This window comes from Hemitrygon akajei, chromosome 22 (assembly GCF_048418815.1).
Source record: "Hemitrygon akajei chromosome 22, sHemAka1.3, whole genome shotgun sequence".
Classification (NCBI taxonomy): Eukaryota; Metazoa; Chordata; class Chondrichthyes; order Myliobatiformes; family Dasyatidae; genus Hemitrygon; species Hemitrygon akajei.
In genome coordinates this window covers 9,966,204-9,978,258 of record NC_133145.1, presented here as the reverse complement: position 1 = coordinate 9,978,258, position 12,055 = coordinate 9,966,204, and positions in this window count along the sequence as shown.

Genomic DNA, 12,055 nt, shown 5'->3' with positions numbered 1-12,055 from the left:
AAGTATCAGCCCCCTCCAATTTAACCTCTGCTTTGTATCCAGTCTTCGTGTATAGTCTAAATCATGATCCTTGGTCCTCTTCACTGTGCAAGTCTAGAATAATCACTCAGAGGCACGCTCCCAACCTTCAACTACTTCGCAGACTTAGATTAGTTCTCCTTTAGGCTGATCCTGCTCTAAAGTGAATAGACTAAGATTCTTATATGTCTCTGAGAAGCTGACGTTTTAAACAGAGAATCATTCATGTAGCTCTCTTCCAGACCTTTGCTTGACATGTAACAGATAAAAACTGGACTCTGACCTGCAACCTGAGTCAAAATATTGTCATTTGATTTGAGCTATTAATACAACCCAATATGGTATTGGCTTTAATGCAGTGTCTCTACAGTGACATACAACCTTCAGTGTTCTGTATACATTAGCACCAAGAGTTTCATTTAACCTCAACTTTTCCCTCTGCATTATTCCCTGCTAATGTACTGAATGTTGGGAGGATTGCAGCAATCCTCCCAACATATGTGACACAACAGTCATCTACAGAAACAGACCATAAGGCATAGGAGCAGAATTAGCCCATCAAGTCTGCTCCACCACTTCATCATGGCTGATGGATTAATAACCATTTATTATTCAGTATTTGATGGTAGTCCTTACTTGCACAAGCATGCATGTCAGCGAAAAATTTACTGATGATATTCCTAGCTCTACAATCTAGGTCATTAATACTGGTAATGACAGTTTCTGCAGGTCATCATTAGCCCTCAGTCTGAGTGATAACCAATAACTCTGATTTTCATCTGCAGCCTTGATTCTTGTAAGTGCATTAAAATGACACTTCTGAAAAAACAGAAGAGCAAATTACTTACAAAAACAATGGTTGTCCATTTCCTTATACAAGTACTTTATTTTACCCCAAGACCTTCCAACTTGCTATTGTGTGGGATGTACTTTGCTCCTTTCAGGATGCCCTTTAGCTGTAACTTCCAAACAGCATTGGGTCCATGTGCACATGCAACAAGTGAAATTTTAAAATGTGGTTTACAGTATGTCATCTAATATAGTTCATTTTTATTCTCAAACTCTATCATCCGTAGATTCACGAGGAATTTCAAATATTCACATTGTTATTTGCACATTGTTTTGACAGGTATATGGAGGAATTTAAGGTAGAGGGTTATATGGGGGGGCAGGGTTTAAGGGTTGGCACAACATTGTGGGCTGAATGGCCTGTACTGTGCTGTATTGTTCTTTGTTCTTTGTGATATTTGCAGTCCACCTGCTGCTTTGAATGTATTGAGGAGAGTGTTATTATTTTAAGTTCATGGTGATCCCGTTACTCAGATGTCTGGTTCTGTTGCGGAAAGCATCTGTATTTAGCTCTTTATAAAGCAGCATACACATTCAATGAGCTTTTATTGTCCCCTTGATTAGAGAGGTGTCTCAGTAAACCATGTGGAGCTTCATATGGAATCAATCTCATGTACATATGTGGAAATGGATTTGTCAATTAGATGGAACCAGCTCTTTTCACACATGTGGCTGTGTTACTTTGGGTAATACATACATCAACAAGACAGCCAGTTATCCTGTTGGTAGGATTTCCACATGATTTATAATCCAGTCTGTACAGTATTGAAAGTACGTTGCATCGACAGAAGCTTATTTTAATTATGGAGGAAGACTGAAGGCCAAGTGCCCTTACTAGGGGATGCAAGAGATTCCACGCCCAATTTAGAACAAGGGAAAGAGAAGTTGTGTCCTGTACCCCAAGCAATATACTGTACATCGGTCAATGTCATTGAAGTAGATTACCTGATTATAATGATACAAGTTATCTACAACAGTGACCACATTTCATTGGATACAAAATACTGAGAGGTCTTGTGTCATAAGAGGCGCTTCGCACTATGGTATAGTAATAGTGAAAGGTACTACATTATAGTAATATTGGTTCCAGAAGTTACCTCCCAAAAATCAACCTCTGTCTGGCAAAGCCCCAAAGCAGTTGTTCAGTTGCTCAAGCTCTCAAACCATTTGACCTTTGAACTTTATCTTTTTCTTCTTCCTTAGTTAACCCAGACCTGTAAAGGACTCTGCATGCCAGCTAACCCGATCTTTAAGGCTTTGCATCCAAAGCATTAGTCCCATAGGGGACTGCTGACTTCTCGATCTGTGGGGGACACTGTGTGATCCATGGGGCGGTACTGGTCACTGCTTCCCATGGCTGGGCTCTATCTACTGTCGCAGTTTTGCTCTTATGTAGTTTAATATATGTTTAACTTGAATTTTAAAATGATTTTATAATTTGCTTTGATAGTAGACCAAGCCTAGTTATTACCTTTGCATTTTGCCTAAGACTGTCAGGCCACTCTAGGCTAGGACCTATGAACCTGCTAACCCTGAGGCACAGTCACTATCTGGATCTCACTGCCCATTAAAAATGCTCTCTGCAGGCCTGATCATTTCTGTTGCTATGCTATTTCCAGCAAGATCATGCACATCTCTGAAACTTTCCCTCCATATTTCTCCCATTTTCAGGGCTACTTTGAAAATTTATATGACTTGATTTTGCAGTTAATGTGCATAAATGTGTGTCCTTTCTCTAACAATGATCAACTGCAATTATCAGGCAATTGCATTCAGCAAACTCCTACAAATTGTATGATCAGTGACAAGTCAATCTGTTTCTATTCTATACTTTCTTTCCTCTAACTTGAAATCCCTTTGCTTTCATTTCTCAATGTCCTTTTCTCTCAACGCCTCTGCATTCCTTCATTACCACCCTTCCTATGCCTTCTTGCCCCTTCTTATAAGGGGTATTATGGGTAAGGAAGATGAACTTAGAGCTTGTAGTAACTATATGGAACTACAAAGTCTGTCCATTACAAAGTCGTGGCTGAGAGAAGGGCAGGAGTGGCAGCTCAAAGTTCCAGAGTTCAGATGTTTCAAACACAATAGAGCGGGATGTGAAAGAAGTGGGGGAATTGCATCACTGATCAGGAGATGTCACATCTGCACATAGATTGCAAACTCTGGTGGCCTCATCCAGTGAGGTCGTACAAGTAGAGCTCAGGAGTAAGAAATACCTTTGATGGAGTTATACCACAGACCTCACAATAGCCAAGAGTAGATGGAAGACCAAGTATGCAGGCAGATTATGGAATGATGTGAAAGCAACAGTGTTATAGTGAATGACTTTAATTTACCCAACATTTTCTTGGACTTGCTTAAAGGATTTGTTAGGCACATCCAGAAATGCTGGAGTCAATTATAAAAGAGGAAAATACGACACATTTGGATAGCAGTAGAAGGATCAGTCCGAGTCAGCATGGACTTATGAAGGGAAAATCATGCTTGACTAATCTTCTGGAGTTTTTTGAGGATGTAACTATGAAAATGGACAAGGGAGAGCCAGTGGATGTAGTGTACCTGGACTTCCAGAAAGCTTTTGATGAAGTCCCACATAGGAGATTAGTGGGCAAAATTAGGGCACATGGTATTGGGGGCAGAGTACTGACATGGATTGAAAATTGGCTGGCTGACAGGAAACAAAGAGTAGCGATTAACGGGTCCCTTTTGGAATGGCAGGCTGTGACCAGTGGGGTACCGCAAAGTTCGGTGCTGGGACTGCAGCTGTTTACAATATACATTAACGATTTAGATGAAGGGATTAAAAGTAACATTAGCAAATTTGCAGATGACACAAAGCTGGGTGGCAGTGTGAAATGTCAGGTGGATGTTATGAGAATGCAGGGTGACTTGGACAGGTTGGGTGAGTGGGCAAATGTATGGCAGATGCAGTTTAATGTGGATAAATGTGAGGTTATCCACTTTGGTGGCAAGAACAGGAAGGCAGATTACTATCTAAATGGAGTCAAGTTAGGAAAAGGGGAAGTACAACGAGATCTAGGTGTTCTTGTACATCAGTCAATGAAAGCAAGCATGCAGGTACAGCAGGCAGTGAAGAAAGCTAATGGCAAGCTGGCCTTTATAACAAGAGGAATTGAGTAAAGGAGTAAAGAGGTCCTTCTGCAGCTGTACAGGGCCCTGGTGAGATCCCACCTGAAGTATTGTGTGCAGTTTTGGTCTCCAAATTTGAGGAAGGACATTCTTGCTATTGAGGGAGTGCAGTGTAGGTTCACAAGGTTAATTCCCGGAATGGCGGGACTGTCATATGTTGAAAGATTAGAGCGACTGGGCTTGTATTCACTGGAATTTAGAAGGATGAAAGGGGATCTGATTGAGACATATAAGATTATTAAGGGATTGGATATGCTGGAGGCAGGAAGCTGGGTGAGTCCAGAACTAAAGGCCACAGTTTAAGAATAAGGGGTAGGCCATTTAGAACAGAGATGTGAAAAACTTTTTCACCCAGAGAATGGTGGATATGTGGAATGCTCTGCCCCAGAAGGCAGTGGAGGCCAAGTCTCTGGATGCATTCAAGAGAGAGTTAGATAGAGCTCTTATAGATAGCGGGGTCAAGGGATATGGGGAGAGGGCAGGAACGGGGTACTGATTGTGTATGATCAGCCATGATCACAGTGAATGGTGGTGCTGGCTAGAAGGGCCAAATGGCCTACTCCTGCACCTACTGTCTATTGTCTATTGTTTCTTCAGACAAATGTATGGATAACTGGGAAGAGAGCCACACTAGCCCTTGTATTACGGAATGAGTCTGGCCAGGTGATTGGACGTGCAGTAGTTGAGCATTCTAGTGACTTGGATCAGAACTCCCTGAGTTTTAAGATAGTGAAGTATAAGGATAAGATTTCACCTCAGAGGAAGGGTTAGATTGAGGGAAAGCAAACGACAACATTATTAGGCAGGAGGCTGGGAGAGTAGATTGGAAGCAAGTGTTATTGGGTAATAGCTGGGTCCACTCTGACCTGCAGGAGATATTTAAAAGCCAACTGGTAGAGTTCAATTTATACATACATTAAAAACAAGAGGGTAGCCATAGAGAGGGCAGGAAACTCTCAGACAAAAGAAGAAATTTATACCTGGATTGAGAGGAAATGGATGAGATACTAAAGAAGTATTTTGCATTTGCATTCATCAAGGAGAAGGACTGGAGAATTGTGAAGGCGCATGTTGATATTCTAGGTCACATGGATACAAGAAGGAGAAGATGTTAACATAGAAACATAGAAAACCTACAGCACAATACAGGCCCTTCGGCCCACTAAGTTGTGCCGAACATGTCCCTACCTAAGAAACTACTAGGGTTAACCATAGCCCTCTATTTTTCTAAGCTCCATGTACCTATCTAAAAGTCTCTTAAAAGACCCTATCGTATCCGCCTCCACCACCGTTGCCAGCAGCCCATTCCACGCACTCACCACTCTCTGAGTAAAAAATTTACTCCTGACATCTCCTCTGTACCTACTCCCCAGCACCTTAAACCTGTGTCCTCTTGTGGCAAACATTTCAGCCCTGGGAAAAAGTCCTCTGACTACCACACGATAAATGCCTCTCATCATCTTATACACATCTATTAGTTTCCCCTTTGCTCCAAGGAGAAAGGGCCGAGTTCACTCAACCTGTTCTCATAAGGCATGCTCCCCAATCCAGGCAACGTCCTTGAAAATCTCCTCTGCACCCTTTCTATGGTTTCCACATCCTTCCTGTAGTGAGGTGACCAGAACTAAGCACAGTACTCCAAGTGGGGTCTGACCAGGGCCCTTACAGCTGTAATATTACCTCTCAGCTCTTAAACTCAATCCCACGGTTGATGAAGGCCAGTACACTGTATGCTTTCTTAACCACGGAGTCAACCTGCACAGCTGCTTTGAATGTCCATTGGACTCAGACCCCAAGATCCCTCTGATCCTCCACACTGCCAAGAGTCTTACCATTAATGCTATATTCTGCCATCATATTTGACCTACCAAAATGAACCACTTTACACTTATCTGGGTTGAACTCCATCTGCCACTTCTCAGCCCAGTTTTGCATCCTATCAATGCCCCGCTGTAACCTCTGACAACTATCCATACTATCAAACAACACCCCCAACCTTTGTGTCATCAGCCAACTTACTAACCCACCCCTCCACTTCCTCATCCAGGTCATTTATAAAAATCACAAAGAGTAGGGGTCCCAGAACAGATCCCTGATACACACCACTGGTCACCGACCTCCATGCAGAATATGACCCATCTACAACCACTCTTGGCCTTCTGTGGGCAAGCTAGTCCTGGATCCACAAAGCAATGTCCCCTTGGATCCCATGCCTCCTTACTTTCTCAATGAGCCTTGCATGGGGTACCTTATCAAATGCCTTGCTGAAATCCATATACACTACATCTACTGCTCTTCCTTCATCAATGTGTTTAGTCACATCCTCAAACAATTCAATCAGGCTCGTAAGACATGACCTGCCCTTGACAGAGCCATGCTGACTATTCCTAATCATATTATATCTCTTCAAAATCATAAATTCTGCCTCTCAGGACCTTCTCCATCAACTTGCCAACCACTGAAATAAGACTCACTGGTCTATAATTTCCTGGGCTATCTCTACTCCCTTTCTTGAATAAAGGAACAACATCCGCATCCCTCCAATCCTCTGGGACTTCTACCGTCCTTATTGATGATGCAAAGATAATCGCCAGAGGCTCAGCAATCTCCTCCCTTGCCTTTCCACAGTAGCCTGGGGTACATCTCATCTGGTCCCGGCGACTTATCCAACTTGATGCTTTCCAAAAGCTCCAGCACATCCTCTTTCTTAATATCTACATGCTCAAGCTTTTCAGTCTGCTGCAAGTCATCACTACAATCACCAAGATCCTTTTCCATAGTGAATACTGAAGTAAAGTATTCATTAAGTACCTCTGCTATTTCCTCCAGTTCCATACACACTTTCCCACTGTCACATTTGATAGGTCCTCTTCTTTCACGTCTTATCCTCTTGCTCTTCACATACTTGTAGAATGCCTTGGGGTTTTCCTTAATCCTGCCCGCCAAGGCCTTCTCATGGCCTGTTCTGTCTCTCCTAATTTCCTTCTTAAGCTCCTTCCTGTTAGCCTTATAATCTTCTAGATCTCTAGCATTACCTAGCTCTCTGAACCATGCTTTTCTTCTTGACTAGATTTATTACAGCCTTTGTACACCATGGTTCCTGTACCGTACCATAACTTTCCTGTCTCATTGGAATATACTTATGCAGAACTTCACATAAAGATCCCCTGAACATTTGCCACATTTCTTCCATACTTTTCCCTGAGAACACCTGTTTCCAATTTAAGCTTCCAATTTCCTGTCTGATAGCTTCATAATTCCCCTTAATCCAATTAAATGCTTTTCTAACTTGTCTGTTCCCATCCCTCTCCAGTGCTATTGTAAAAGAGATAGCATTATGAACTAAATGTTCTCCCACTGAGAGATCTGACACCTAACCAGGTTCATTTCCCAATACCAGATCAAGTACAGTCTCTTCTCTTGTAAGCTTATCTACATATTGTGTCAAGAAACCTTCCTGAACACATCGGACCAACTCCACCCCATCTAAGCCCCTTGCTGTAGGGAGATGCCAATCGGTATTTGGGAAATTAAAATCTCCCATCACAACAACTCTGCTATTATTACACCTTTCTAGGATCTGTTTCCCTATCTGCTCCTTGATATCCCTGTTACTATCGGACGGCCTATAAAAAACACCCACTAAAGTTATTGACCCCTCCCTATTCCTAACCTCCACCCACAAAGACGCCGTAGACAATCTCTCCATGACGTCCACCTTTTCTGCAGCTGTGACACTATCTCTGATCAACGGTGCCATTCCCCCACCTCTTTTGCTTCCTTCCCTGTCCTTTCTGAAACATCTAAATCCTGGCACTTGAAGTAACCCTTCCTATCCCTGAGCCATCCAAGTCTCTGTAATAGCCACCACATCATAACTCCAAGTACTGATCCACGCTCTAAGCTCATCTGCTTTGTTCACAATACTCCTTGTGTTAAAATAGACACATCTCAAACCGTCGGTCTGAGCGCGTCCCTTCTCTATCACCTGCCTATCCTCCCTCTCGCACTGTCTCCAAACTTTCTCTAGTTGTGAGCCAACCGCCTCTTCCCCAGTCTCTTCAGTTCAGTTCCCTTTCCCCAACAATTCTAGTTTAAACTTTCCCCAGTAGCCTTAGCAAACCTCCCCGCCAGGATATTGGTCCCACTGGGATTCATGTGCAATCAGTCCTTTTGTACAGGTCACACCCGCCCCAAAAGAGGTCCCAATGATCCAGAAATCTGAATTCCTGCCACCTGCTCCAATCCCTCAGCCACACATTTATCCTCCACCTCATTCTATTCCTATACTCACCATCACGTGGCACAGGCAGTAATCCCGAGATTACGACATTTGCAGTCCTGCTTCTCAACTTCGTTCTTTACTCCCTGTAGTCTGTTTTCAGGATCTCTTCCCTTTCCCTACCTATGTCATTGGTACCAATATGTACCACGACCTCTGGCTGTTCTCCCTCCCACTGCAGGAGGGAGGGAGAACAGCCCTTCTGGAGGAGAGAACATGTTGAGTCATTTAAAGAAAGTTAAGATGAATAAAGCTGCAGAGACTGATAGAATCTATCCCACCTTATTGAGGAGGTAAGAGAGGAGTTTTCTGGGGCCTAGGCACAGAGCATTGTATCCTCTTTAGCCAGAGGTGAGGTTCCAGAAGGAATAGAGACAAACTGGGAAATCATAGGCTGGCGAGCCTTACACCTATGGTAGGAAATAATTGGAAAGATTCTTCTATAAGGACATAGGACAGTAAGACCCATATAAGCACTTCTTTTCTTAAGTAAGGGGCCCAAAACTGCTCACAATGCTACAAGTGCTGTCTAACTAACGCCACAACATTATATTCTTGCTTTTGTATTCTAGTTCTATCAAAATGAATGCTAACATTGCATTTGCCTTCCTTACCACCGACTCAACCTACAAGTCAACCTTTAGGGAATCCTGCATAGGAACTCCCAAGTCCCGTTGTACCTTTGATTTTTGAATTTTCTCCCCCTTTAGAGAAAAGTCAACAACTTTATTCCTTCTAACAAAGTGCATGGCCAGGCATTTCCTTACACTAAATTCCATCTGCTGCTTTTTTCCCCATTCTCCCAATCTTTTCAAACTTGACTGCAGAAACCTGATTTCTCAACACTAGCTTCCACTCCAGCTATTTTTGGATCATCCACAAACTTGACCACAGAGTCATAAATTCCTTCATTAATGTACAATGTGAAAAGAAGTACAACAGGACATAGATCATTTGGAAAAATGGGTGGAGAAAAAGGTGATGGAGATTAATCTTGACAAGTGCGAGGTGTTACAATTTGGGAGGTTAAATATAAGATGGATGTATACAGTAAATGGCATGTCTCTCAAGAGCGTTGATGTACAGAGTGATCTTGAGATCTTGAGGTGAAGTAGATAGTTTTCTGAAAGTGGCAATACAAGCAGCTATGGTGGTAAAGAAGGCATACATAATTCCTGCATTTATAGGTTGGAGCCTAGAGTATAAAGTTTGGAAGTTATGCTGCAGCTGTATGAAACTTTGGTTAGACCATACTTGTGTGCAGTTCTGGTCTCCGCATTACAAGAAATGTTTCGAGGCTTTGGAGAGGATTGTGCCTGGATTAGAGGGTGCTAACTATAAAAAGAAGTTGGACAAAGTTGGATTGTTTTCTCTGGAGCATCAGAGGCTGAGGGGCAACTTGATGGAGGTTTATAAGATTAAGAGAGGCATAATAGGGCAGATACTTAGAGCCTTTTCCCTGAAGTGCAAATGCTTTACATTGGAGGGCACAGCTTTGAGGTGAGGAAAGGGGAAGTTTAAAGGAGTTTGAGAGGCAAATGTTTGCACAGTGTGGTGGATACTGTAAGGAGACGTGACAGCAATATTTTAGAGGTATTTAAATAGGCACATAAAGAAGCAGGGATTGGAGGGATATAGAAAATGAGCAGTTAGATGGAATTCATTGAAAGTGTTCAACATGGATATTATGGACCAAAGGACCTATTCTATATACCTCACTTCCCTTCAATCCTTCTGATCTCTCACATCTCACCTCCTCCCATCACTCCCCACCTTTCCCTCTCTCTCCCATCTTCAATCCTCTTTCCATCACCACCTTCCCTTCCCGCATCACCTCTCCTTATGCCTCTTCCCCTCCTTCCTCTATTTATATCCAGCTCCCTCCCCCACCCACCCTTCCACATCTCCCCCTTGCTTTCTCAACTCCTCCTTTTCTTTGTCCTCATCTTTTCCCCATCTTCCCATCCCTACACGTAGAGTCAGTGGACTTTCAAGGTCTTGGTCCTGATGCCTAGTGCCATCAATGCAATTGATCAGGAATCTCTCCTCCTGGCACCTCAACCTCTCAGCTCCTTACACTTTACACAGGGGATCATTGAATTCCCACTGGAAGAAGGACCCTTGATCAATTTCTACCCATGCACAGAAAGACAAGTACACATTCCTAATACTATTTCCCTCAGTAGGGCAAACAGTGAAATGAAGAGCTAATTACCTGCAGATTAATTACACAGTGCCTTTAATTGCACATTTATTGGAGAGAGCTGTGAATTTTCATTATTTAATGAAAATGTTTCCATTCTGCTGTGTTGCTACTATGAGAAACTGTACAAGGTCATTTACTGCTGGACCTAAAAGATGATCTATTACTTACTAAGGTTCTTTATGTGTTAAATACCATCCTCCTGTAGCTGATAACTCAATTACTGGCACACCAATCGTGATGTAACTACACTGGTCCAATGAAATAATGGCCACGCATCATACAGATGTCCTTGAAGATTTATTTTTATTTCTTTCCCTCTTTCTTCAGCAGACACTGTGAAAACTACAAGAAAATAAAAGACATAAAAGGTTTGAAGCATATATTTCTCAGTCTTTTAAAGTCTCTCAAGCTAGTGTCTGCTGATAAACAGGTCCAAAACACGTCAGCACAACGGAAGTGTGCTGAAATCAAATGAAATCACTAAAAACGTATCACACTGTTCATGTAAAGGCACATCAACAATATTATACACAATATAAAACAATAAACAATTACCGCGTGCGCCTCTTGGACCACATGCAGAATAAAGTTATTTTAGGGCCATATGTCTTTCTCTACTTCCGTGTTGGTTCTGACCCATAATGCCACAGTCATGCTCTTACTAAACTTTGGTTATGTGACCTGTTACACTCTACATTAAATAACCCTTATATAAAGAACACAAAATTCTTAATCAAACAATATTTTAAGGTGATATAACCATATAACAATTACAGCACGGAAACAGGCCATCTCTGCCCTTCTAGTCCGTGCCGAATGCTTACTCTCACCTAGTCCCACCTACCTGCACTCAGCCCATAACCTTCCATTCCTTTCCTGTCCATATGCTTATCCGATTTTTTTTAAATGACAATATCAAACCTGTCTCTACCACTTCTACTGGAAGCTAGTTCCACACAGCTACCACTCTCTGAGTAAAGAAGTTCCCCCTCGTGTTACTCTCAATGGAAAAAGCCTATCCACGTCAACCCTATCTATCCCCCTCATAATTTTAAATACCTCTATCAAGTCCCCCCTCAACCTTCTATGCTCCAATGAATAAAGACCTAACTTGTTCAACCTTTCTCTGTAATATAGGTGCTGAAACCCAGGTAACGTTCTAGTAAATCTCCTCTGTACTCTCTTTATTTTGTTGACATCTTTCCTATAATTCAGTGACCAGAACTGTACACAATACTCCAAGTTTGGCCTCATCAATGCCTTGTACAATTTTAACATTACATCCCAACTCCTATACTCAATGCTCTGATTTATAAAGGCCAGCATACCAAAAGCTTTCTTCACCACCCTATCCACATGAGATTCCACCTTCAGGGAACTATGCACCATTATTCCTAGGTCACTCTGTTCTACTGCATTCCTCAATGCCCTACCATTTACCATGTATGTCCTATTTTGAATAGTCCTACCAAAATGTAGCACTTCACACTTATCAGCATTAAACTCCGTCTGCCATCGTTCAGCCCACTCTTCTAACTGGCCTAAAT